Raw genomic sequence first — 27,541 nt, forward strand, 5'->3', positions numbered from 1 at the left:
AACAATGAACCTCAGAAATCACTCTACTAGTCCATCTATCAGGAACAAACAGTTTCCCCACTGGACAGCGGTCAGGTTTGTCAGCCTGAAATTCCTGAAGAACCCGTCGTAAATCAGGGGAAATGGCAGAAAGGACCACCCCTTCCTTCAGAATGCCGACCGGTTCAAGGACCTCAGGACAATTAGGCAAAAAACTCCTAGAGAGGGCATCAGCCTTAATATTCTTAGAATCAAGCAGAAAGAGGAAAAACGGAGTTTCATGTCCAAAGAACATTTATATAAATATTTTATTAATTTACAGCAATTTTTACCAATAATTTACAACTACAAACAAATACATAAAGATAATACTCAAGCGCTTTAGAAGGGTAGGGGTAGCACAGACAAGAAAAACGGTGCAGAAATCGGTCTGATGCCACATGTAAAAGCAGATCACTTGTATTGTGCAGAGTATAACATGGGTCTAGAAACGGGGAGCGTATAACCAATTGTATACCAATGCCCTGAGCGGTCCGCCCCCTGAGGAAGCAAGCTGACGCGAAACGTGCGTTGGGGCAACGGTGTGGTCCGGTCGTGGTGCCAGCACATGGGTAAGAGTCTGGGGGGAGGTTCTATGGTTTGACATGTGAGATATGAGTCAGTGTACAGGGCTCAGGGCATTGGTATACAATTGGTTATACGCTCCCCGTTTCTAGACCCATGTTATACTCTGCACAATACAAGTGATCTGCTTTTACATGTGGCATCAGACCGATTTCTGCACCGTTTTTCTTGTCTGTGCTACTCCTACCCTTCTAAAGCGCTTGAGTATTATCTTTATGTATTTGTTTGTAGTTGTAAATTATTGGTAAAAATTGCTGTAAATTAATAAAATATTTATATAAATGTTCTTTGGACATGAAACTCCGTTTTTCCTCTTTCTGCTTGATTGTATTGGCTTTAGGAGTGTCCTTACTATATTAAATATGTCCTCCTGGTAGTCTCCCCCACTGTGGTTGTGAGTATGCGGAGGAACTTCTTATTATTTTCTTTCATTTTGGGTTTTTTCTATTAATATTCTTAGAACCCGGAAGATACGAGACCACAAAATCAAAACGGGAGAAAAACAGGGACCATCGAGCCTGTCTAGGATTCAGCCGTTTGGCAGACTCGAGGTAAATCAGATTTTTATGATCGGTCAAGACCACAATACGGTGCTTGGCTCCCTCAAGCCAATGTCGCCATTCCTCAAACGCCCACTTCATAGCCAACAACTCCCGATTAGTGTTGAGCATTCCGATACCGCAAGTATCGGGTATCGGCCGATACTTGCGGGTATCGGAATTCCGATACCGAGATCCGATACTTTTGTGGTATCGGGTATCGGTATCGAAACAACATTAATGTAATAATGTGTAAAAGAGAGAATTAAAATAAAAAATATTGCTATACTCACCTCTCCGACGCAGCCTGGACCTCAGCGAGGGAACCGGCAGCGTTGTTTGCTTAAAATTTGCGCGTTTACTTCCTTACGTGAAGTCCCGGCTTGTGATTGGTCGCGTGCCGCCCATGTGGCCGCGACGCGACCAATCACAGCAAGCTGTGACGTAATTTCAGGTCCTTCAGGATTTTAAAATTACGTTCTGGCTTGTGATTGGTCGCGTCGCGGTCACATGGGCGGCATGCGACCAATCACAAGCCGGGACTTCACGTAAGGAAGTAAACGCGCGAATTTTAAGCAAACAACGCTGCCGGTTCCCTCGGTGAGGTCCAGGCTGCGTCGGAGAGGTGAGTATAGCAATATTTTTTATTTTAATTCTTTCTTTTACACATTAATATGGATCCCAGGGCCTGAAGGAGAGTTTCCTCTCCTTCAGACCCTGGGAACCATCAGGGATACCGTCCGATACTTGAGTCCCATTGACTTGTATTGGTATCGGGTATCGGTATCGGATTGGATCCGATACTTTGCCGGTATCGGCCGATACTTTCCGATACCGATACTTTCAAGTATCGGACAGTATCGCTCAACACTACTCCCGATTGCCGACATCATAATTGCGTTCAGCAGGCGAAAACTTATAGGAAAAGAAGGCACACGGTTTCATCAAGGAACCATCAGAATTCCTCTGAGACAAAACGGCCCCTGCCCCAATCTCAGAAGCGTCAACCTCAACCTGAAACGGAAGAGAAACATCCGGCTGACGCAACACCGGGGCAGAAGTAAATCGGCGTTTAAGCTCCTGAAAGGCAGAGACAGCCGCAGAGGACCAATTCGTCACATCAGCGCCTTTCTTCGTCAAATCGGTCAGGGGTTTAACCACACTGGAGAAGTTAGCAATGAAATGGCGATAAAAATTAGCAAAGCCCAAAAATTTCTGAAGGCTCTTCACGGATGTGGGCTGAATCCAATCATGAATGGCCTGAACCTTAACCGGATCCATCTCTATAGATGAGGGAGAAAAAGTGAAGCCCAAAAAAGAAACGTTCTGCACTCCAAAGAGACACTTAGACCCCTTCACAAACAAAGCATTATCACGAAGGATCTGAAATACCATCCTGACCTGTTTCACATGAGACTCCCAATCATCGGAAAAAATGAAAATGTCATCCAAATATACAATCATGAATTTATCAAGATAATTCCGGAAGATATCATGCATGAAGGACTGAAAAACAGATGGAGCATTAGAGAGCCCGAATGGCATCACAAGGTTTTCAAAATGGCCTTCGGGCGTATTAAACGCAGTTTTCCATTCATCACCCTGCTTAATACAAACAAGATTATATGCCCCCCGAAGGTCAATCTTAGTAAACCAACTAGCCCCCTTAATCCTAGCAAACAAATCGGAAAGCAAAGGTAAAGGGTATTGAAACTTGACCGTGATCTTATTCAAGAGGCGATAATCAATACAGGGTCTCAAGGAGCCATCCTTCTTAGCAACAAAAAAAAATCCCGCTCCCAACGGTGAAGAAGATGGCCGAATATGCCCTTTCTCCAAAGACTCCTTAACATAACTCCGCATGGCGGTATGTTCAGGCACAGACAGGTTGAAAAGTCGGCCCTTAGGAAACTTACAGCCTGGAATCAAGTCAATAGCACAATCACAGTCCCTATGCGGTGGAAGGGAACTGGACTTGGGCTCATCGAATACATCCTGAAAATCAGACAAAAACTCTGGAATTTCAGAAGAGGAGGAAGAGGAGATTGACATCAAAGGAACGTCATTATGAACCCCCTGACAACCCCAACTAGTCACAGACATAGACTTCCAATCCAACACAGGATTATGTACCTGCAACCATGGAAAACCCAGCACAATAGTATCATGCAAATTATGCAACACCAGAAAACGACAATCTTCCTGATGGACTGGCGCCATGCACATGGTCACCTGTGTCCAAAACTGGGGTTTATTTTTAGCCAAAGGTGTAGCATCAATGCCCCTTAAAGGAATAGGGTTCTGCAAAGACTGCAAGGGGAAACCACAACGCCTGGCAAATTCAATGTCCATTAAGTTCAAAGCGGCGCCTGAATCCACAAACGCCATGACAGAAAATGACGACAATGAGCAGATCAAGGTCACAGGTAACAGAAATTTAGGTTGTACAGTACTGATGGTAACTGAACTAGCGATTCTCTTTGCATGCTTAGGGCAGACTGAAATGACATGAGAAGCATCGCCACAATAAAAACACAACCTATTCTGACGTCTGAATCCTTGTTGTTCCATTCTAGACAGAATCCTATCACACTGCATAGGCTCAGACATCTGCTCTGAGGACAATGCCACAGCGCGCACAGTTCTGCGCTCTCGCAAGCGCCGATCAATCTGAATGGCCAGAGACATAGAATCACTCAGACCGATAGGCGTGGGAAACCCCACCATAACATCTTTAACGGATTCAGAAAGACCCTTTCTGAAAATTGCCGCCAAAGCATCCTCATTCCATTTAGTCAGCACAGACCATTTTCTAAATTTCTGACAATACAATTCTGCCGCTTCTTGACCCTGAGACAGGGCCAACAAGGTCTTCTCTGCTTGATCCACAGAATTTGGTTCATCATATAATAATCCTAGAGCCTGAAAAAAGGCATCTACATTAAGCAAAGCCAGATTCCCAGATTCCAGGGAAAATGCCAAATCCTGAGGATCGCCACGCAGCAGGGAGATGACAATTTTAACCTGCTGAATGGGATCACCAGAGGAACGAGGTTTCAGAGCAAAAAACAGTTTACAGTTGTTTTTAAAACTCAAAAATTTGGACCTGTACCCCAAAAAACAAATCAGGAGTAGGAATCCTAGGCTCTAAAACTGGAGTCTGAACAATATAATCAGAAATACCCTGTACCCTAGCAGCAAGCTGGTCTTCACGAGAAGCTAATCCCTGAACATCCATGCTAGCACAAGACTCCTCAGTCACCCAGAGAAAAAGAGGGAAGGAAAGACAAAACAGGCTACAGAAAAAAAATGGCTCAACACCTTTCTTCCCTTCTGAGATGCATTTAACTCAGTGTTGGCCAGTTGTAACGTTATGATCCGGTGACCTTGGAGCCGCATGAGACTTTCTCTGGAGTAGGTGGTACCTGTACTGACCGCAAACCCTAAACTGACACCACAACTAGAAGTAGCCGTGGGGTGTACCTAACACGTCCTAGACACCTCGACACAGCCGGAGGACTAAATACCCCTATAGATGGAAATGCCTCAGAGCAGAACCCCAAAGGATAGGCAGCCCCCCACAAGTATTGACTGTGAGTATAAGAGGAAAGACACACGCAGGCAGAAAGCAGGATTAAGCAAAAGAGGCACTTCTAGCTAAATAGAAAAGGATAGGACAGAATTCTAAGCGGTCAGTATTAAAACCCTAAAAATATCCACAGCAGATAACACAAATGTTCTACATCTAACTAAAGACATAGAATGTATATCTACATCTCCTGAGAATCCAGCATGACTGAAAAATCCAAACAAAGTCTAAGCTGGACAAAAACACAATGAATTGCACTGAACTGTAAAGCACACTGCATGTGTGCTGCAGAGACAAAACCCAGACACTTATCTTAGCTGAATTGACAGCAGGGCATGAGGAACCAGACAGAGATGCAATCCCTCCAAGAACAATGGACAACTGGCAAGGACTAATGGATCCTGCACACCTAAATACCTAGTAGAGCTGCAATCAGGAAGGTACTGGATGCCACACCCCAACTCGGAGGGTACCGAAGGCCTCACCACAGCTTGGAGGGTACCGGAGGCCACACCCCAGCTCGAAGGTTATCAGAGGCCACACCCCAACTCGAAGGGTGCAGTAGGCCACACCCCAACTCAGAGGTTACTCGGAGGCCACACCCTAATTCGGAGGGTACTTGAGGCCAGGGTACCGGAGGCCACACACCAACTCTGAGGTTACTCGGAAGCCACACCCCAATTCGGAGGGTACCGGAGGCCACACCACAATTCAGAGGGTACCGGGGGCCACACCCCAATTCATAGGGAATTGGAGGCCACAACCCAAACCAGAGGATACCTGGAGGCCACACCCCATCTCGGAAGGTGCCTTGAAGGTACCAGAGGCCACACCCTAACTCAGAGGGTATCGAAGGCAAAACTCAAGCTCGGAAGGTAGCAGAGGCCACACCTCAACTCAGGGTATCGGAGGCCACACCCCAGCTCGGAGCGTATCGGAGGCCACACCCCAACTCAGAGGGTTCCAAGAGGCCTTACCCCAAATCAGAGTGTGCTCGGAGGCTATATCCCAACTCAGGGAGTACCAGAGGCTACACCCCAATTCCAAGGGTCCCTGAAAGGTACTGGATGCCACACCCCAACTTGGAGGGTACCGAAGGCCACACCCCAGCTTGGAGGGTACCGGAGGTCACACCCCAACTCGAAGGGTGCAGTAGGCCACACCCAAACTCAGAGGTTACTCGGAGGCCACACCCTAATTTGGAGAGTACTTGAGGCCAGGGCACCGGAAGCCACACCCCAACTCGGAGGGTACAGGAGGCCGCACCCCAGCTTGGAGGGTACCGGAGGCCACATCCCAGCTCGAAGGTTATCAGAGGCCACACCCCAACTCGAAGGGTGCAGTAAGCCACACCCAAACTCAGAGGTTGCTCGGAGGCCACACCCTAATTTGGAGGGTACTTGAGGCCAGGGCACCAGAGGCTACACCCCAACTCAGAGGGTACTGGAGGCCATACCCCAAAGCAGAGAGTACCTGGAAGCCACACCCCATCTCGAAAGGTGACTGGAATGTACCAGAGGCCACACCCCAACTCAGAGAGTACCCGGAGGCCACACCCCAACTTGGAGGGTTCCAGGAGTACACACCCCAATTCGGAGTGTGCCCAGAGGCCACATCCCAACTCGGAGGGTACTGGAGGCCACACCCCAACTCCAAGGGTGCCTGGAAGGTCAGCAACTGGATGCTACACTCGAACTCAGAGGGTACACAGAGGCCACACCCCAGCTTGCAGGGTACCAGAGACCACACCCCTACTCGGAGGTTACCAGAGGCCACACCCCAACTCGGAGGGTACCGTAGGCCACACCGCAATTCGTAGGGTATGGTAGGCCACACCCCAAACCAGAGGGTACCTGGAGGCCACACCGCATCTCGAAGGGTGCCTGGAAGGTACCGGAGCCCACACCCGAACTCAGAGGGTATCGGAGGCCACTCCCCAGTTTGCAGGTTGCCGGGGACCACACCCCAACTCGGAGGAAACCAAAGGCCACACCCCAACAAGGGGGGCACAGTAGGCCACACCCCAAAGGAGATGGTACCTGGAGGCCACACCGCATCTCAGAGGGTGCCTGGAAGGTACCGGAGCCCACACCCGAACTCAGAGGGTATCGGAGGCCACTACCCAGTTTGCAGGTTGCCGGGGACCACACCCCTACTCCGAGGGTACCAGAGGCCATAACCAACAAAGAAGGGTACCGTAGGCCACACCACAAACCAGAGGGTACCTGGAGGCCACACCACGGCTCAGAAGGTGCCTGGAAGATAGCAGAGGCCACAACCCAACTCAGAGGGTATCGGAGGCCAAACCCCAGCTCAAAGCGTTTTGTAGGCCACCCACAACTCGGAGGGTAGCGGAGGCCACACCCCAGCTCGAAGGGCACAAGAGGCCAAACCCTAAGAGTCCACACCCCAACTCGGAGGGTACCGTAGTTCACAACACAACTAGTAGGGTACCAGAGGCAACACCCCAATTCGGAGGGTACTAGAGGCCACACCCTAACTCGGAGAGTACAAGAGGCCACACCCCATCTCGGAGTGTACAGGAGGCCACACCACAATTCTGAGGGTACCAAAAACCACACCCCAAATCAGAGGGTGCCTGGAAGGTACCAAAGGCCACACCCCAACTTGGGAGGGTACAGAAGGCCACAGCCTAACTCTGAGGGTTTCAGAGGCCACACCCTAACTCTGAGGGTACTGGAGGGTATCTGAGGCCACACCCCAACTCAGAGAGTACAAGAGGCCACACCCAAACTCGGAGGGTACCGGATGCCACACCCCAAATCAGAGGGTGCCTGGAAGGTACCAAAGACCGAACCCCAACTCGGAGAGTACAAGAGGCTACACCCCAACTTGGGAGGGTACAGAAGGCCATGCCCCAATTCAGAGGGTACCGGAAACCACTCCCCATCTCGGATAGTATCGGAGGCCACACCTCAACTCGGAGGGCATCGAAGGCCACAACCCAGCTCGAAGGGTACCAGAGGCCACACCCCAACTAGGAGGGTACTGGAGGCCACACCCCATTTCGGAGGGTTCCAGAGACAAAACCCCAATTCGGAGGGTACCAGAGGCAACACCTCAATTCTATGGGTATCGGAGGCCACACCCCAATTCGGAGTGTTCCGGAGGCAACACCCCAATTCGAAGGGTATCGGAGGCCACACCTCAACTTGGAGGGTACCGGAGGCCACACCACAAGATGCCACACCGCAACTCAGAGGGTTCCGGTGCCCACACCCCAACTAAGAGTGTATCGGAAGCCAAACCTCAACTGGGAGGGTATCGTAGGCCACACCCCAACTCAGACATATCACAGGACACACCTCAACTCGGAGGGTACCGAAAGGCACATTTCAGCTCAGAGGGTACCGGAGGCCACACCCCAATTTGGAGGGTACTCTCAGGCCACACCCCAATTTGGAGGGTCCCGGAGTCAACATCCCAATTTGAAGGGTACCGAAGGCCACACCCCAACTCAAAGTGTATCGGAGGCCATACCCCAACTTAGCGTATAGGAGGCTACACCACAATTCGGAGGGTACAATACGAATTAAGGTGTGGAATTTGGTAGCCTCTGAGATGAGGTGTGGCCTCAGGGCACCCTCCAAGCTGAGGTGTGGCCTCCGGGCACCCTCCGATTTGGGGTGTGGCCTCCTTGTACACTCCAAGTTGAGTTGTGACCACCGGATATCCTCTAAGTTGGTGTGTGGCCTCCGCTACCCTCCAAGTTAGGGTGTGGCCTCCGCTACCCTCTGAGTTGAGATGTGCCATTTGGCAGCCTCCGGGTTGGGGTGTGGCCTCCGGTACCCTCCGAGTTGGGGTGTGGTCTCCGGCATCCTCCAATTTGGGGTGTTGCCTCCAGTACCGTCTGAGTTGGGGAGTGGTCTCCAGAACCCTCCGAATTGGTGTGTGGCATCCGGTACCCTATGAATTGTGGTGTGGAATCTGGTAGCCTCTGAGTAGGGGTGTGACCTCCGCTACCCTTCCGAGCTGGGGTGTGGTTTCCGGTACCCTCTGAATTGGAGTGTGGCCTCCGTTACCCTCTGAGTTGGGGTGTAGCCTCCGGTACCCTCAGAATTGGGGTGTGGTCTCCATCCATTGGCCTCCAAATTTGGATGTGGCCTCCGAGTACCCTGAGAGTTGGGCTGTGGCCTCCAGTACCCTCCGAATTGGGGTGTGGCCTCTGGGTGCCCTCCATTTTGGGGTGTGACCTCTGATACCCTCCAACTTGGGGTGTGGCGTCCACTACCATCCGAGTTGGGGTGTGGCCTCTGCTACCTTCCGAGCTGGGGTATGGCTTCTGTTAACCTCTGAGTTGGGGTGTGTCCTCCGGGTATCCTCCAAGTTGGGGTGCAACCTTCGGTACCCTCCAAGCTGGGTTGTGGCCTCCGATACCCTCCGAGTTGGGGTGTGGCATCTGTTACCATCCAGGCACCCTTGGAGTTGGGGTGTAGCATTCGGGTACCCTCCAATTTGGGGTGTGGCCTCTGGTACCCTCCGAGTTGGGGTGTGGCCTCTGGGCACCGTCCGAGTTGGGGTGTGGCCTCCGGATACCCTCCGAGTTATGGTGTTGCCTCTGGTACCCTCTGAGTTGGGGTGTGGTCTCTGCTACCCTCCGATTTGGGGTGTGGTTTCCGCTACACTCTGAATTGGGGTGTGGCCTCTGGGTTGGGGTGTGGCCTCCAATAACCTCCGAGTTGGGTTGTGGACTCCAATACCCTCCGAGTTGGTGTGTGGCTAACGGGCACCATCCGAGTTGGGGTGTGGCCTTCATTACCCTCCGAGTTGGGGTGTGGCCTTTGGTACCCTCCGAGCTGGGGTGTTGTCTCCGGTACCCTCCAAGTTGGGGTGTAGCATCCAGTGCCTTCCAGGCACCCTCCGAGTTGGGGTGTGGCCTCCAATACCCTCTGATTTTGGGTTTGGCCTCCGGTACCCTTTGAATTGTGGTGTGGCCTCCAGGCACCCTTCAAGTTGGAGTGTGGCCTCCGGGCACCCTTCAAGTGGTGGTGTGGCCTCCGTTACCCTCCGAGTTGGGGTTTGGCCTGCGGTATCTTTCTATTTGTGGTATGGCCTCCGTTACTCTACGAGGTGAGGTGTGGCCTCCTGTACCTTCTGAGTTCTGGTGTGGCCTCCAATACCCTCAGAGTTGGTATACGGCCTCCGATACCTTTAGAGTTGGTATACGGCCTCCGATACCTTTAGAGTTGGTATACGGCCTCCGATACCTTTAGAGTTGGGATGTGGCCTCCAGCACCCTTCGAGCTGGAGTGTGGGATCCGATACCCTCCGAGTTGGGGTGTGGCCTATGGTACCTTCCGAGTTGGGGTTTGGCCTCTGCACAACCTCCGAGTTGGCGTTTGGCCTCTGGTACCCTCTCAGCTTGGCTGTGGCCTCTGATACCATCCGAGTTTGGGTGTGGCCTCCAATACCCTCTGAGTTTGGATGTGGCCACCGATACCCTCCGAGTTGGGGTGTGGCATCCTATACCCTCTGAGTTAGGGTGTGGCCTCCAGTACCCTCCAAGTTGGCATGTGGCCTCTGGTACCCTCCGAGCTGGGGTGTTGTCTCCAGTACCCTCCAAGTTGGGGTGTAGCGTCCAGTGCCTTCCAGGCACCCTCCGAGTTGGGGTGTGGCCTCCATGCACCCTCCTAGTTGGGATGTGGCCTCCAATACCCTCTGATTTTGGGTGTGGCCTCCGTTACTCTACAAGGTGAGGTGTGGCCTCCTGTACCTTCTGAGTTCTGGTGTGGCCTCTGATACCCTCAGAATTGGGTTGTGGCCTACAGTACTTTCTGAGTTGGGGTGTAGCATACGGTACTCTCCAAGTTGGGGTGTTGCCTCCATGCACCCTCAGAGTTGGGGTGTGGCCTCCGATACCCTCTGAGTTGGGGTTTGGCCTCTGGGTACCCTCCCTCCAAGTTGGGCTTTGGTCTTTGGTACCCTCCTATTTGTGGTGTGGCCTCCGGTACCCTTCGATTTGTGGTGTGGCCTCCGATATCCTCCCAAGTTGGGGTGTGGCCTCCATGCACCCTCCTAGTTGGGATGTGGCCTCCGATACCCTCTGATTTTGGGTTTGGCCTCCGGTACTCTCTGATTTTGGGTTTGGCCTCCGGTACCCTCCGAATTGCAGTGTGGCCTCTGGGCACCCTTCAAGTTGGAGTGTGTCCTCCGGGTACCCTCCGAGTGGCGGTGTGGCCTCTGTTACCCTCCGAGTTCGGGTTTGGCCTGCGGTATCCTTCTATTTGTGGTGTGGCCTCCGATATCCTCCCAAGTTGGGGTGTGGCCTCCATGCACCCTCCTAGTTGGGATGTGGCCTCCGATACCCTCTGATTTGGGGTTTGGCCTCCGGTACCCTCTGATTTTGGGTTTGGCCTCCGGTACCCTCCGAATTGCAGTGTGGCCTCTGGGCACCCTTCAAGTTGGAGTGTGTCCTCCGGGTACCCTCCGAGTGGCGGTGTGGCCTCTGTTACCCTCCGAGTTCGGGTTTGGCCTGCGGTATCCTATTTGTGGTGTGGCCTCCGTTACTCTACGAGGTGAGGTGTGGCCTGTACCTTCTGAGTTCTGGTGTGGCCTCCGATACCCTCAGAGTTGGGGTATGGCCTCCGATACCCTCAGAATTGGGTTGTGGCCTACAGTACCCTCTGAGTTGGGGTGTAGCATACGGTACTCTCCAAGTTGGGGTGTTGCCTCCATGCACCCTCAGAGTTGGGGTGTGGCCTCCGATACCCTCTGAGTTGGGGTTTGGCCTCTGGGTACCCTCCCTCCAAGTTGGGCTTTGGTCTGTGGTACCCTCCTATTTGTGGTGTGGCCTCCGGTACCCTTCGATTTGTGGTGTGGCCTCCGATATCCTCCCAAGTTGGGGTGTGGCCTCCATGCACCCTCCTAGTTGGGATGTGGCCTCCGATACCCTCTGATTTGGGGTTTGGCCTCCGGTACCCTCTGATTTTGGGTTTGGCCTCCGGTACCCTCCGAATTGCAGTGTGGCCTCTGGGCACCCTTCAAGTTGGAGTGTGTCCTCCGGGTACCCTCCGAGTTGCGGTGTGGCCTCCGTTACCCTCCGAGTTCGGGTTTGGCCTGCGGCATCCTTCTATTTGTGGTGTGGCCTCTGTTACTCTACGAGGTGAGGTGTGGCCTCCTGTACCTTCTGAGCTCTGGTGTGGCCTTCGATACCCTCAGAGTTGGGGTATGGCCTCCGATACCTCAGAATTGGGTTGTGGCCTACAGTACCCTTCGAGCTGGAGTGTGGGATCCGATACCCTCCGAGTTTGGGTGTGGCCTATGGTACCCTCCGAGTTGGGGTTTGGCCTCTGCGCAACCTCCGAGTTGGCATGTGGCCTCTGGTACCCTCTCAGATTGGCTGTGGCCTCCGATACCATCTGAGTTTGGGTGTGGCCTCCAATACCCTCTGAGTTGGGGTGTGGCTTCCGATACCCTCCGAGTTGGGGTGTGGCCTCTGATACCCTCAGAGTTGGAGTGTCTCCTCCTATACCCTCTGAGTTAGGGTGTGGCCTCCTATACCCTCTGAGTTGGGGTGTAGCCTCTGATATCCTCTGAGTGTGGGTGTGGCCTCTGATACTCTCAGATTTAGGGTGTGGCCTCCTATACCCTCCTAGCTTGGGGTGTGGCCTCCGTTACCCTCCAAATTTGGGTGTGGCCTCCGAGTAACTTCCGAATTGGGGTGTGGCCTGCAATACCCTCTGAATTGGGGTTTGGCCTCCGAGTACACTAAAGAGTTTGGGTGTGGCCTCCAGTACCCTCCGAGTCTGGGTGTGGTCTATGATACCCTTCGAATTGGGGTGTGGCGTCTGGTACCCTCCGAATTGGGGTGTGGCCCCTTGGGGTGTAGCCTCCAGTACCCTCCGAATAGGGGTGTGGCCTCCGCTGCCATGCGAGTTGGGGTGTAGTTTCCGCTACCTTCCAGGCACCCTCGGAGTTGGAGTGTAGCCTTCGGGTACCCTGCGATTTGGGGTGTGACCTTTGATACCTTCCAACTTGGGGTGTGGCATGCACTACCGTCCGAGTTGGGGTGTGAGTTCCAGTATCCTCCGAATTGAGGTGTGACCTCCGAATACCCTCCAATTTGAGATGTGGCCTCCGGGCACCCTTCGAGTTGGGATGTGTCCTCCTGGTATCCTCTGAGTTGGGGTGCGGACTTCGGTACCCTTCAAGCTTGGGTGTGGCCTCCGGTACCCTCCGAATTGGGGTGTGGACTACAGCACCCTCAGAGTTGAGATGTGGACTCTGGTACCCTCCGAGCTGGGGTGTGGTCTCCGATTCCCTCTGAGTTGGGGTGTGGTTTCCGGTACCCACCGAGTTCTGGTGTGGCCCCTGGTACCCTTCAAAATGGGGTGTGGCCTACGATACCCTCTGAATTGGGGTGTAACCTCCAAGCACCCTGAGAGTTTGGGTGTGGCCTCCAGTACCATCCGAGTCTGGGTGTTGTCTATGGTACCTTCCGAATTGGGGTGTGACCTCCGGTACCCTCCAAGTTGGGGTGTGACATCCGATACCATCCGAGTTGGGGTGTGGTCTCCGCTACCTTCCAGGCACCCTCGGAGTTGGGGTGTAGCCTTCGGGTACCCTCCGATTTGGGGTGTTGCCTCAGTTACCCTCCGAGTTGGGGTGTGGCCTCCTCTAACCTCCAAGAATGGGTTTGGCCTCTGCTACACTCCAAGCTGGGGTGTGGCCTCCGATACCCTCCGATTTGAGCTGTGGCATCCGTTACCTTCCAGGCACCCTTGAAGTTGGGGTGTAGCCTTCGGGGACCCTTCGATTTGGGGTGTGGCCTCTGGTACCCTCTGAGTTGGGGTGTGGCCTCTGTTAGCCTCTGAGTTGGGTGTGGCATCTGTTACCTTCCAGGCACCCTCAGAGTTGGGGTATAGCCTTTGAATACCCTTCGATTTGGGGTGTAGCCTCTGGTACCCTCTGAGTTGGGGTGTGGTCTTCGGGTACCCTCTGAGTTGGGGTGTGGCCTCCGGGTACCTTCTGAGTTGGGGTGTGTCCTCCGTTACCCTTTGAGTTGGTGTATGGCCTCTGATACCCTCTGAGCTGGGGTGTGGCCTCCTATACCCTCCGAGTTGGGGTGTGGCCTTCGATATCCTTTGAGTGTGGGTGTGGCCTCCGATACTCTCTGAGTTAAGTTGTTGACTCCAATACTCTTCAAGTTGGGCTGTGGCCTCCGGTACCCTCCGAGCTGGGGTGTGGCCTCCTTTACCCTTCAAATTTGGTTGTGGCCTCCGAGTACCCTCCGAATTGGGGTGTAGCCTTCAGTCTTCTGCAAGCTGGGGTGTGGCCACTGGCACTCTCCGAGTTGGGGTGAGACATCCAGTACCTTCCTGGCACCCTCGGAGTTGGTATATGGACTGCGAGTACCCTTCGAGTTGGGGTGTGGCCTCCGGTACCCTCCAAGCTGGTGTTTGACTTCTGGTACCCTCCGAGCTGGGGTGAGACATCTATTACTTTCCAGGCACCCGCGGAGTTGGGATGTGGCCTCCATTACCCTTCAAAATTGGGTGTGGCCTCCGAGTAGCCTTCGAATTGGGGTGTGGGCTCCATTACCTCCGAGTTGGGGTCTAGTCTCTTGGGGTGTTGCTTCTTGTACCCTCTGACCTGGGGTGTGGCCTCCAATACCCTCCAAGTTGGGGTGTGGTTTCCGGTACCCTCCAAAATGGAGTGTGGCCTCCAGTACCCTACAAATTGGGGTGTGGCCTCTAACACCCTCTGAATTGGGGTGTGGCCTCCAAGTACATTTAGAGTTGGGGTGTGGCCTCCAGTACCCTCCGAATCTGGGTGTGGTCTATGATACCCTCCGAGTTGGGGTGTGGCCTCTGGTACCCTCCAAGCTCGGGTGTGGCCTCTGGTACCCTACGAGTTGGGGTGTGGCATCCATTACCTTCCAGGCACCCTTGGACTTGGGATGTAGCCTTCGTGTTCCCTCCGATTTGAGGTGTGGCCTCCGGGTACTCTCCGAGTTGGGGTGTGGCCTCCTTATACACTCTGAGTTGGGGATTGGCCTCCGATACCATCCGAGTTTGGGTGTGGCCTCTGGTACCCTCAGATTTGGGGTGTGTGTGGCCTCTGGTACCCTTCGAGTTGTGATGTGGCCTTCTGTACCCTCCGAATTGGGGTGTGGCCTCTTGGGGTATGGCCTCCGTTAACCTCCAAATTTGGGTGTGGCCTCCGAGTACCATCCAAATTGGGGTGTAGACTCCATTATCCACCGAGTTGGGGTGTGGACTCTTGGGGAGTGGCCTCCGTTCCCCCACGAGCTGGGCTGTGTCCTCCGATACCCTTTGAGTTGGGATGTGGTTTACTTTGCCCTCTGAGTTGGGGTGTGGCCTCCGGTACCCTCAGAATTGGGGTGTGGCCTCCACTTTCCTCCGAGCCGGGGTGTGGCCTTTGGTACCCTCTGAGTTGAGGTGTGGATTCCGTTACCCTCCAAGTTGGGATGTGGCCTCCGTTGCCCTCCAAATTTGGATGTGGCCTCCGAGTACCCTGAAAGTTGGGCTGTGGCCTCCAATACCCTCCGAGTTTGGGTGTGGCCTCCGACACCCTTAGAATTGGAGTGTGGCCTCCAGTACCCTCCGAATTGGGGTGTGGCCTCCGGGTGCCCTTCGTGTTGGGGTGTGACCTCTGATACCCTTCAACTTGGGGTGTTACGTCCACTATCATCCAATTTGGGTTGTGGCCTCTGCTACCGTCCGAGTTGGGGTATGGTTTCCGATAACCTCTGAGTTGGGGTGTGTCCTCCGGGTACCCTACAAGTTGGGGTGCGACCTTCGGTACCCTCCAAGCTGGGTTGTGGCCTCCCATACCCTCCGAGTTGGGGTGTGGCATCTGTTACCATCCAGGCACCCTCGGAGTTGGGGTGTAGCGTTCGGTTACCTTCCAATTTGGGGTGTGGCCTCTGGTACCCTCCGAGTTGGGGTGTGGCCTCTGGGCACCGTCCGAGTTGGGGTGTGGCCTCCGGATACCCTCCGAGTTGGGGTGTTGCCTCCAGTACCCTCTGAGTTGGGGTGTGGCCTCTGCTACCCTCCGATTTGGGGTGTGGTTTCCGCTACACTCTGAATTGGGGTGTGGCCTCCGGTACCCTCTGGGTTGGGGTGTGGCCTCCAATAACCTCCGAGTTGGGTTGTGGACTCCAATACCCTCCGAGTTGGTGTGTGGCCTACGGGGACCATCCGAGTTGGGGTGTGGCCTCTGTTACCCTCCAAGTTGGGTGTGGCCTCCATTACCCTCCAAATTTGGGTGTGGCCTCCGAGTACCCTCCAAAATGGGGCGTGGGCTCCATTACCTTCCGAGTTGGGGTGTGGTTTCCTGTACCCCCTGAATTAGGGTGTGGCCTCTGGTACCCTCCAAGTTGGATTGTGGCCTCCGATTCCCTCCTACTTGGGATGTGGCCCCCGTTACCCTCCAAGTTGTGGTGTGGCCTCTGTTGGCCTCCAAATTTGGGTGTGGCCTCTGATTACCCTCCTGTTACGTAACCCCTCAGTACCCAGATTATGTTGTGCAGTTATATGTATGTATAATAGTTTCCATGTGAGAGGCATGTCCCTAATGCATCAGCCCACAGGCTGCGCCCCTGAGCAGAGGGGACAAGATATCCCCTTCTGACCTCTCCCACCTTTGTAATTACCACAGTAAATATCGGCAGGCTCCGGCCCCCTGCGGCAATTGTAATGTATGTCTGGCCTGCCGCTTTTTAGTAGGCCTGCCCTCTGTACCTGTGTGATATATATTCTGTGTCCTGTGAGAAAAGTGTTGTCATACTGGAAATACGTGGAGAAGCAGTGATATTTTATATGCGCCCATGTAATCAAGGAATTCCAGCCAACGTCCTTCATTCAGACTCCAGCTAAAGCAGAGTGGACCTCCTGAAACACGGGGTGGTACGAAAGAGGTACTCCAGCTCGGAAGACCCTGTTACATAGGGGATCTCAGGTTACTGTGACTATCAAAGGGGCACACATAGCAATATTACTTTCGAGGGAGAAAAATGTGAGCACTGTTTTCTAGGGCACTTGCACCCGGCATTACTATATTATAGAGGGGTGCTTTAGAATTTAGAAGGCACAGACAACTACACAGCAGGTGCAGTAATAGGGACACACACGGCAGCAGCAGCAGCTCAGTATTGGGATATCATTAGGATAAGGGGTTTCTGCAGGTTGGGAATAGATGGTGATGGCTGGAATATGAGAAGTGAAATGTGTCTTTGTTGTTTTCTCTGCAGATGAGTCCTGGGTGGAAGAAGTTGTCATGTTGGTTTGGGCCAGATGGAAAAGACGGGAAAAGTGAATGATTCCATCAGAGAACATCAGCAGTAAGTCATTATCTGTAACTGTGCTGTGATCTCTTACATGTTCTGTAGAGCTGGTATTTACCACTGACCATATGGCGGTGATATCCTTGTTGATCGTTATATAGAGATTATCTTCAGTAATAGCGTGGTCATCTGCTGAGGTTCTCCTCCACTATTAGGGTATTCTGACTCATGGATATGTAGAACGCAGTGGTGCCTGGATAGGCCTTTCTTTTGGGCGCTTCCGTATTGACCTGTACTCACGTTCATACCGATTTATCAGATAGCTTAACTCAGCCACGATCTCATGTAAGAAGACTCCAGGAAAAGAGGATTGCTTTAACCGAAATTCTTGTATTATGATGAAAGTAGCAGGTAAAAAGGAATATTCAACAGAGGACATGTAATAGGATGCATACAGATATGGGGATGATGACAAAATGGAGAATAAGGGCGTGAACAAACATACATCACAGGACTACAGTGAGAGAGTTGGGACAAAATACAGGGAAAAGCAAACTTCTGCCTAGAAAGAAGGATAGAACACAAGCAATGCAAACATTGAATGATTTCCCAAGTCGTGGGACATGACACTCCCCGTCTGAAATCCTTGGATTTCACGATGTCCGTAATTCTTCGAAGTCGTTCGAACCTGAAAAAACAAGAGGAAGAAAACATGCATGCAATAATAAAACATAAAAGATTTTTAAGTCCAACTTGTTGTTGTTGACCCGTAGATCACACCGAAAGATAAGTTCAAGTATATAAAACCCATCTTCAGATTGGGGAAGCCGCAAACATGCAAACTCTTCCACCAACCCAGAATCCAATGGGAATGTTAAAGGTTCAATCCAATGGAAAATGTCAACATTCAATAAACTGGGGAATGAGGAGGAATGCTCCCCGCCGTGAACAACGTCCAGGAGCATGTTCAGTTCATGTGATGTCCTCCTTTCGTAGAAGCAGCACGAGTTCAGTGACCGGGCGGAAGAAGGTTCGGGTAGAGCCCCCTTTTGTCACCTTAACTTCTACCTTACGAGTCTTTCCGTCCTCACTGGGTAGGACTTTGGTGATAAGTCCCATTGGCCAGTCATTACGATGAGCCTCTTTGTCCTTTAAGTGAACAAGGTCTCCTTCTTGGAGATTGGGACTGGGCGTCTGCCATTTGTGACGGTTTTGAAGCAAGTGTAAATATTTGGTCTTCCATCGATGCCAAAACACGTTAGCCAGGTGTTGTACTTGCCTCCACTGACGTCTGTAAATGTCCTTATTATCGAAGTTCCCAGGCGGAACTGTAGCAGCTCCAATCTTCTGTGTGAGAAGTGTGGCTGGAGAAACATCAGAACCCAAGTTGAGGTCCTTTAGGTTTGTGGCGTGGTCCTCAGATGGAAACGCGTTCATTACGTCTTGTACAACTTCAGCAATTTCTACTGCCAATACCGCAGCGCAAAGCTCGAGTCTGGGTACAGAGTGTGCAGGCTTTGGAGTTAATTTGGCTTTACCCAGGATGAAACCACAGTGTACCTTGTTAGTTCCTAAGGTCATCAGATAAGCTACTGCGGCTATGGCTTCTGTAGATGCGTCAGAGAAAATATGGACTTCTCTTCTGATTGCAGTCAAAGGTGATCTTGGAGAATAACAACGTGGGACTTGGAGTTGCTCTAAGAACTTCGGAGACTTCTTCCACGCCTCCCACCTTTGCTGTTTCTGAGTTGGGAGCGGGGTGTCCCAATCCGTGTTCTCGGCCGTAAGCTGTCTTAACAGTATCTTGCCTTGAATAGTGATGGGTGCTACAAACCCGAGAGGATCATAGATGCTATTTATGACAGATAGGACTCCTCGTTTGGTAAAGGGTTTGTCATAGGGTGACACTTGGAAAGTGAAGGTGTCCCGTTTGATATCCCACAGTAGACCAAGGCTGCGCTGTGTTGGAGGAACATCGGAACCCAAGTTGAGGTCCTTTAGGTTTGTGGCATGGTCCTCAGATGGAAACGCGTTCATTACCTCTTGACTGTTAGAGATAATCTTGTGGAGTCTGAGGTTTGATGTGGATAGCATTTCCTGTGTTCTGGAGAGTAGGTCAATTGCATCTTCGCTTGTGGGCAAGGACTTGAGCCCATCGTCCACGTAGAAGTTCTTCTCTACAAATTGCCGAGCATCGGAACCGTACTCTCTCTCACCTTCCTGGGCTGTCCGTCTCAGTCCATAGATCGCCACAGCAGGTGAGGGACTGTTGCCGAAGACATGGACCTTCATCCGGTAGTCTATGACCTGATTGTTGACATTGTTGTCCTTGTGCCATAGGAACCTAAGATAGTTTCTGTTGTCTTCTTTCACAATGAAGCAATGAAACATCTGCTGAATGTCGGCCATTATGGCAACAGGTTCTTGTCTGAAGCGGATCAATACTCCAAGGAGGCTGTTGTTCAGGTTGGGCCCAGTTAGGAGCAGGTTATTGAGAGAGAGGCCTTCAAACTGAGCACTGGAGTCAAACACCACTCTGATCTGATTAGGCTTGCGAGGGTGATAGACACCAAAGGATGGAAGATACCAACATTCTTCTCCCTCCCTCAGTGGTGGCGCAGGTTCAGCATGATTTCTGTCAAAGATGTTCTGCATAAAGTCAATGAAATGCTTCTCCATCTCTGGTTTCCTCTTTAGGGTACGCTTTAAGGATGAGAACCTTGCAGTTGCTTGCTGCAGGTTGTTCGGCAACCTCACTCTTGGGAAACGAAAGGGTAAAGGAGCTACCCAACTGTTGGAGTCGTCTTGAACAAATTCTTTATCCATAACCTTTATAAATTCTTTATCTTCCCTTGTGGGTGCCAACTTGTTGTCATTACTTGTGGAATCGAACACTGATGACCCGAGGTTTTCTTCCCAGGACTGGAGTGTGTTCATGTTGTTGAAGGATTCCTGTTGCCACTTGGTGTTGCTCACTTTCTCTTTCACCCAGTAGTGATGTGGGCATGGTTGGAAATGGGTGCTGCGACCATTTGACAAGATGTGTGTCTTGTAAGAGGAGATGTTGTTAGGTCTCTTCATCTTGTGTATGCAAACATTGCCTATGATTACCCAGCCTAGATCTAAGCGTTGGGCAAATGGTGCATCGTGTGGTCCATTAATTTGCTGACGCACCTTGTGCAGCCGGAGGATGTCTCTGCCTAGCAGAATCAGGATATCTGCACTGTTGTTGAGGGCTGGTATCTTGTTTGCTATCCCCTTGAGATGTTGGTGATGAAGAGCAGCCTCTGGCGTTGGGATCTCTTCTCGATTGGATGGAATCTGGTTGCACTCGACCAGTGTAGGTAACGGTATCTCGACGGTGTTCTCGAGAGATGTCGCTGTAAGACCACTGGCCCTTCTCCCATAAACCTCTGTAACACCACTGCAGGTACCTAAGGTGTAAGGGTAGGCATTTCCCTTTAAGTTAAACATATCAAAGAGTTCTGACCTTGCAAGTGATCGGTTGCTCTGATCATCCAGAAGGACGTACACCTTCACGGCTTTCTCTGGGTGACCGTTGGGATATACGTTCACCAGGCAAATCTTCGCACAGGACTTGTCCCAGAGGTCTTCTCCGCAGACTTCTGTGCATGAAGAAGATATTGTGGTATGGCTTGCAGTTTGAGCTGCGTCCTCCCCGCCATGGCTCGTGGTGGGGGAAGGAGTAAGTGTAGAGTCAGGACGGAATGGGTGGAGTGCTTGTACGTGGTCCTCACTGTCACACTCCATGCACTTAATTGTAGTTTTACAGTCTTTAGCAAGGTGTTCAGTAGAAGCACAACATCTGTAGCATACCCCGAACTTCTTTAGAAGCTCCTTGCGTTCCTGGAGCGGTTTCTTCCTGAAGCCGATGCACTTTTTTAAGGGATGTGGCTTCTTGTGGATGGGACATTCACGATTTGGGTTCTCTATCTTTTCACCTTTGTTACTCTTGTCTGGGGCTGGTGTTGGTAAGGGAAGAATATCCGTCTTCTTCACTGACACTGGACCTCTGCGGTTTCTGTCGTTCGAGCGTGCGCTGACGTATTTAGAAGGAGGTGAAGCTGGGCCACTGGATTCTTGGTAAGAAAAGCTTGGGTCGTTCTTGCGCTCTGCCACGTCTTTTATAAACTCACAGAAGTAGGAGAATGGAGGAAATGACACTTGATGGTCTTTCTTGTATTTTGACCCTAGTGTAGTCCACCTTTCTTGCACGTTGTACGGTAGCTTGGAGATAATGGGATTTACTCCACGAGCAGTGTCCAGGTAGCTGAGGCCAGGTAGGTGGGTGTCTGCCTTGGCCAGCTGGAGCTCTAACAGCAAGTCACTGAGCTCTAGGAACTTTGAACTGTCCTTGCTTGATATCTTTGGAAAACTCTGTAATCGCTTGAACAGTGCGTCCTCTATGGCTTCTGGACTGCCAAAGTTTTTCTCTAGTCTTTCCCATGCAGCCATGAGACCAGCCGTTGGATTACTGATATGTACAGACCTGAGTCTCTTGACACGCTCGGTGGATTGTGGTCCTAGCCATCTGATTAGCAGGTCCAGCTCTTCGGCAGCAGTGATGCCGAGGTCACTAGTTACGGTTCTAAAGGCATTTTTCCAACCTCTGTAATTTTCAGGTTGGTCGTCAAACCTTGTGAGACCGGTTTTAGTAAGTTCGCGGCGAATCATGTACCTTGCGAAGTCGGACATGTCTGTTCTTTCTGACTTAGGATGCACGAATGTGGGCTGAGCGGTGTTGTACATAGGAGTGGAGACGTCTTGGACTTGAAACGTGGGTAAGTATGGAGTGGCATATGCATTTAGTCCAGCAACCGGTTTGGTGGGTATAGTCTCTGCTACATGCGGAGCTGGCACTGTGCGGTTGTCGAGAGTATAATGACCTGCCGGTATATTGGGTTGCGTGTAGATAATAGCCTGTGGAGTTTGATGAGATGCAGGGTCTTGGCGCATACTGGAATACGAAGGAAGTTCAAGTTTGGGAGCATTGTACTGACCTTGAGTGTAGGGTTCTGTAAGTGGATCGGCATCCTGGTGTCCTGGAGAAGCATGAACGCCACCAGAAGTGTTAGTGATGATCTGCGGTTCGCCATTTTGGCTTAGCACGTAGTCTCTTGTGCGTTCAATAGGGTCCTCCGCCTCCACTTCACACAAACTGATGCTGTCTCTTTGACTCCCACTGATAGCTCGCTCCAGGATCCTTAACTCCGCCATGGCTGTTGCGTGCTCACATTCCTTCTCCAGAGCTTCCTTGCGTGCTGCATCCGCATCCATTTCTGCTCTCTTTTGTGCTGTGGCTGCTTCTATTTCTGCTCTCTTTTGTGCTGTGGCTGCATCCATTTCTGCTCTCTTTTGTGCTGTGGCTGCATCCATTTCTGCTCTCCTTTGCGCAAAGGTTGCTTGTATCTTAGACGTTTCTGCCTTAGCACGTGCCCTTATAAGCTGCTGGCTGAGAGTGGAATATTTTGATGAACTTGACCTAGATGAGCGTTTTGAGTGCTTAGACGATTTGGATGAGCGAGATGATGCATCTGGTGTCCGTGCAATTTTAGCCTCTATCTTGGTTTTAATGTCACGTACGGTGCAGTCCCTTTCAGAATTAAGCTGCTGGAAACTTTGCAATTCTTTTAAAGTCTCTGGCAGATTCAGTTTCTTCAGGAGAATAATGTATTGGTCAGTCTTCTCCATATACCTTTGGTATGCTGTGCATAATTGTTCTAGGACTCCCTCTAGTGGTAACTCATGAGAAGCAGGCCTTGATACAGTGTCTATGTGACTCAGCACTTTCTCCCATAGTGAAGACACATCACTATATACAACACATTTTTCAGTCTCTAAATTCTCCATGACTTTCCATGTAGGTTTAACTGTACGTTTTCCTCTTTCACTAGCTGGTGGATGGGGATCTAGGTCTCTTTCCTGTGTTTGTAAGTCTGGTAGGGACATTGTATACCTCGCTTCAGACATGATTTGCTTGCAGGCAGGAAGAGTGGATGATGAGGGTTATAGTTCTCACTGTTTATCTGCAGTGTGTGCTTCTATGCACGCTGGGGTCTGGCTGGGAACTGGGTTACTGTGTATCTGGGAAATGTCCTTTTCCACTGAGGTTCAGCACAGACCTTGAGTTACTGTCTCTGAAGGCAGGTTATTCCTTTTTACTGTTCTGACTCATGGATATGTAGAACGCAGTGGTGCCTGGATAGGCCTTTCTTTTGGGCGCTTCCGTATTGACCTGTACTCACGTTCATACCGATTTATCAGATAGCTTAACTCAGCCACGATCTCATGTAAGAAGACTCCAGGAAAAGAGGATTGCTTTAACCGAAATTCTTGTATTATGATGAAAGTAGCAGGTAAAAAGGAATATTCAACAGAGGACATGTAATAGGATGCATACAGATATGGGGATGATGACAAAATGGAGAATAAGGGCGTGAACAAACATACATCACAGGACTACAGTGAGAGAGTTGGGACAAAATACAGGGAAAAGCAAACTTCTGCCTAGAAAGAAGGATAGAACACAAGCAATGCAAACATTGAATGATTTCCCAAGTCGTGGGACATGACATAGGGTATGTGCACATGTAGAATGGTCCACTGCGGATTTTTCCACAGTGGATTTGATAAATCTGCAGGGCAAAACGCTGCACTGCTGTTGCAGATTTATTGCGGATTTAAGGCGGTTTTTCTGCGGATTTCACTGCGGTTTTACAACTGCGGTTTTCTATTGGAGCAGGTGTAAAACCACTGTGGAATCCGCAGAAAGAAGTGACATGCTGCGGAATGTAAACCACTGCGTTACCGCGCGTTTTTTACCGCAGCATGTGCACAGCGTTTTTTGTTTCCCATAGGTTTACATTGTAATGTAAACTCATAGGAAATTGCTGCGGACCCGCAGCTGCGGAAACGCTGCGGATCTGCAGCAAAATCTGCAGCGTGTGCACATACCCTTAGGGCGCGTCACCGAATTATAATGAAGGTTACCTAGTTAGGGGCCCACTCAGAAGCTTCGCCCCCCTGAACCAAAACCCTAGCTACACTTCTGCCATGATGTAATGCCTGTATACTTTTTTGCTTCCTCCCCTGCCCAGGAGCTGTGGCATGATGTTGTATGGTTCCTGCACGGTCAGACATAGCCATTACACAATACATTTAAGGGACACATTTATGAGATTGTCTCAGCACAGGAACTTTTTTTAACAAATCCAATTGTGGAACTTATTATTGAAAAATCTTTCAATGCTTCCTCTCAGCGCCACAGCTTGTCCTGTATGAGCGGTCACGTGGTGTCGCTCATTACAGTGATGAATATGCGGCTCCACCTCCCATAGGGTGTGCACTCAGTATAAAAAATTCCTCCATGTACTTTGTTGGTGGAAAACCCATTTAATCTTGCAGAGAAAACTTCAGATTCTGAGAAGACCTTTTTGGCGTCTGGAGCAGAATATCAGTGACATCTTTGTGTTCACACTTTGTAACCTGGATCCTGCACAGGCATCACCAGTAATGGAGGAATTTTTTATACTGAGTGCACACCCTATGGGAGGTGGAGCCGCATATTCATCACTGTAATGAGTGGCACCACGTGACCGCTCATACAGGACAAGCTGCGGCGCTGAGAGGAAGCATCGAGGGAGCTGGGTGAATATTTTATTTCCAGTGGCGCACAGGGAATGGGAGGGGGGAGGTTGCCGGGAAGTTTCTTTTAACCACAAAAAAAATAAAAAAACATTGATTTTTCATTCCTTCTCTCCAGCTAACGCTGCTGGAGAGAAGGGATGAATGGCGGCTTCAGCACCACAAGCTGGGGGGACAGAGCTTACTGTAGCGCTGTCTCCTGCACGGCACACGGACAGCATCCGTGTGCGGTACATGTTTTACACGGACCCATTGACTTTAATGGGTCCGTGTGATCCGTGTGCTCCCACGAACAGGGACATGTCTCCGTGTTTTTCAAACGGACACACGGTCCGTGAAAACACGCTGACATGTGCAGAGACACATTGATTTTAATGTGTCTACGTGAGTCAGTGAGAAAACTGTCACCACATGTACCGGAGCCACTGACGTGTGAAACCGGCCTTACCAGGACACATGCTTCCATATTACAGTCAATAAAGTCACATTTTTCTCAAGCTTAAAGGAGTTGGCCATAGTGATGGGTGCTGGTGACCCAGTGAGAGCTGCTTGCAGTCTCATGGGGACAAAAATAGCTGTTGTCCATGACTGATGAAACTGAATGCTAGACATCCATCCTGAATAATTCTGCTATTGGCGGACTGTAGGTGGACGGGGTTTCATCCACATTTGATTCTGTTGATTTTACCATAATTTGTAAACACAGGTTAGCATATAATAAATTGGTATCCGTTTGGAATCCAAATGATCCATCTCTCCAAAAATTGGCCGGACTGCCCAATACTAGTTGTCCAATATTTCACAAGTCCCTGTCATGAGAACCACCTGCCCCGGAGAAGCTCCTGTGGACTTACCTTGCTTTCTCTCATCCCTCTGTTACCTGAACTGCTGTCCTGGTAACTTGGTCTCTGTGTTCTGACTTCCTGTGATGTCACGTCTCCTTATCTCTGAGTTCCGGTCTCTGGAGTCTATTGTGACATCACAGTGACGTGACATCATACCGTGTTGTTTGTGGGGTTCCATCCACCAGCTCCTGTGCAGTATGTACACCCCTGCTATATACCTATATAATATATATACACCCTGTATGCCCATGTAATGTGCAGTGTATATATATATATATATATATATATATACTAGATTGTGGCCCGATTCTAACACATCGGGTATTCTAGAATATGCATGTCCCCGTAGTATACCTTTATGACATCATCGTCGCCTTGGCAACCATTATGACATCTACGTCGATACTGTGCCCGTCGCTGATTGGTCAAGGCCTGGCGGCCTCGACCAATCAGAGACACGGGATTTCCAGGACAGACAGACAGAAAGACAGACAGACACAGGATTTCCAGGACAGACAGACAGAAAGACAGACAGACAGACGGAAAATATATATATAGATATATAATGTACACCCCTGCTATATACCTGAGTAATATATACACACCCTGCTGTATACCCATATAATGTACAGTATATATATGTACAGTACACCCCTGCTATATAACATAGTAAAATATACACACCATTCTGTATACCCCTATAATGTGTAAATACTGTATATGTCACCCCTGCTACATGTCTGAGTAATATATACACACCCTGCTCTATACCCATATAATGTAAAGTACATATATGTACACTCCTGCCATATACCTGAGTGATAAATACACACCCAACTGTATACCACTATAATGTACAGTACATATACACCCCTGCTATATACCTGAGTAATATATACATACCCTGCTGTATACCCCAATAATGTGTGTGTGTGTATGTATATGTATATGTATATATGTATATATATATATATATATATATATATATATATATATATATATATACACTCACCGGCCACTTTATTAGGTACACCATGCTAGTAACGGGTTGGACCCCCTTTTGCCTTCAGAACTGCCTCAATTCTTCGTGGCATAGATTCAACAAGGTGCTGGAAGCATTCCTCAGAGATTTTGGTCCATATTGACATGATGGCATCACACAGTTGCCGCAGATTTGTCGGCTGCACATCCCAAAGATGCTCCATACAAGGCAGGATGGATCCATGCTTTCATGTTGTTTACGCCAAATTCTGACCCTACCATCCGAATGTCGCAGCAGAAATCGAGACTCATCAGACCAAGCAACGTTTTTCCAATCTTCTACTGTCCAATTTCGATGAGCTTGTACAAATTGTAGCCTCAGTTTCCTGTTCTTAGCTGAAAGGAGTGGTACCCGGTGTGGTCTTCTGCTGCTGTAGCCCATCTGCCTCAAAGTTCGACGCACTGTGCGTTCAGAGATGCTCTTAGGCCTACCTTGGTTGTAACGGGTGGCGATTTGAGTCACTGTTGCCTTTCTATCAGCTCGAACCAGTCTGCCCATTCTCCTCTGACCTCTGGCATCAACAAGGCATTTCCGCCCACAGAACTGCCGCTCACTGGATTTTTTTTCTTTTTCGGACCATTCTCTGTAAACCCTAGAGATGGTTGTGCGTGAAAATCCCAGTAGATCAGCAGTTTCTGAAATACTCAGACCAGCCCTTCTGGCACCAACAACCATGCCACGTTCAAAGGCACTCAAATCACCTTTCTTCCCCATACTGATGCTCGGTTTGAACTGCAGGAGATTGTCTTGACCATGTCTACATGCCTAAATGCACTGAGTTGCCGCCATGTGATAGGCTGATTAGAAATTAAGTGTTAACAAGAAGTTGGACAGGTGTACCTAATAAAGTGGCCGGTGAGTGTATATATATATATATATATATATATATATATATATATATATATATATATATCGGAGTAATATATATACACCCTGCTGTATACCCCTATAATGTGTGTATGTATATGTACGCCCCATGCTTTACTCCTG

General features: G+C 50.4%; 1 long non-coding RNA gene across 2 annotated transcripts in view; it reads right to left on the bottom strand.

The window, feature by feature from the left end:
* The window catches only part of LOC143764289 (uncharacterized), a 78,496-nt gene that overhangs the window by 48,307 nt on the left and 2,648 nt on the right, over positions 1-27,541 (bottom strand). The window lies entirely within an intron of this gene.

Source organism: Ranitomeya variabilis, chromosome 1, assembly GCF_051348905.1.
Source record: "Ranitomeya variabilis isolate aRanVar5 chromosome 1, aRanVar5.hap1, whole genome shotgun sequence".
Taxonomy (NCBI): domain Eukaryota; kingdom Metazoa; phylum Chordata; class Amphibia; order Anura; family Dendrobatidae; genus Ranitomeya; species Ranitomeya variabilis.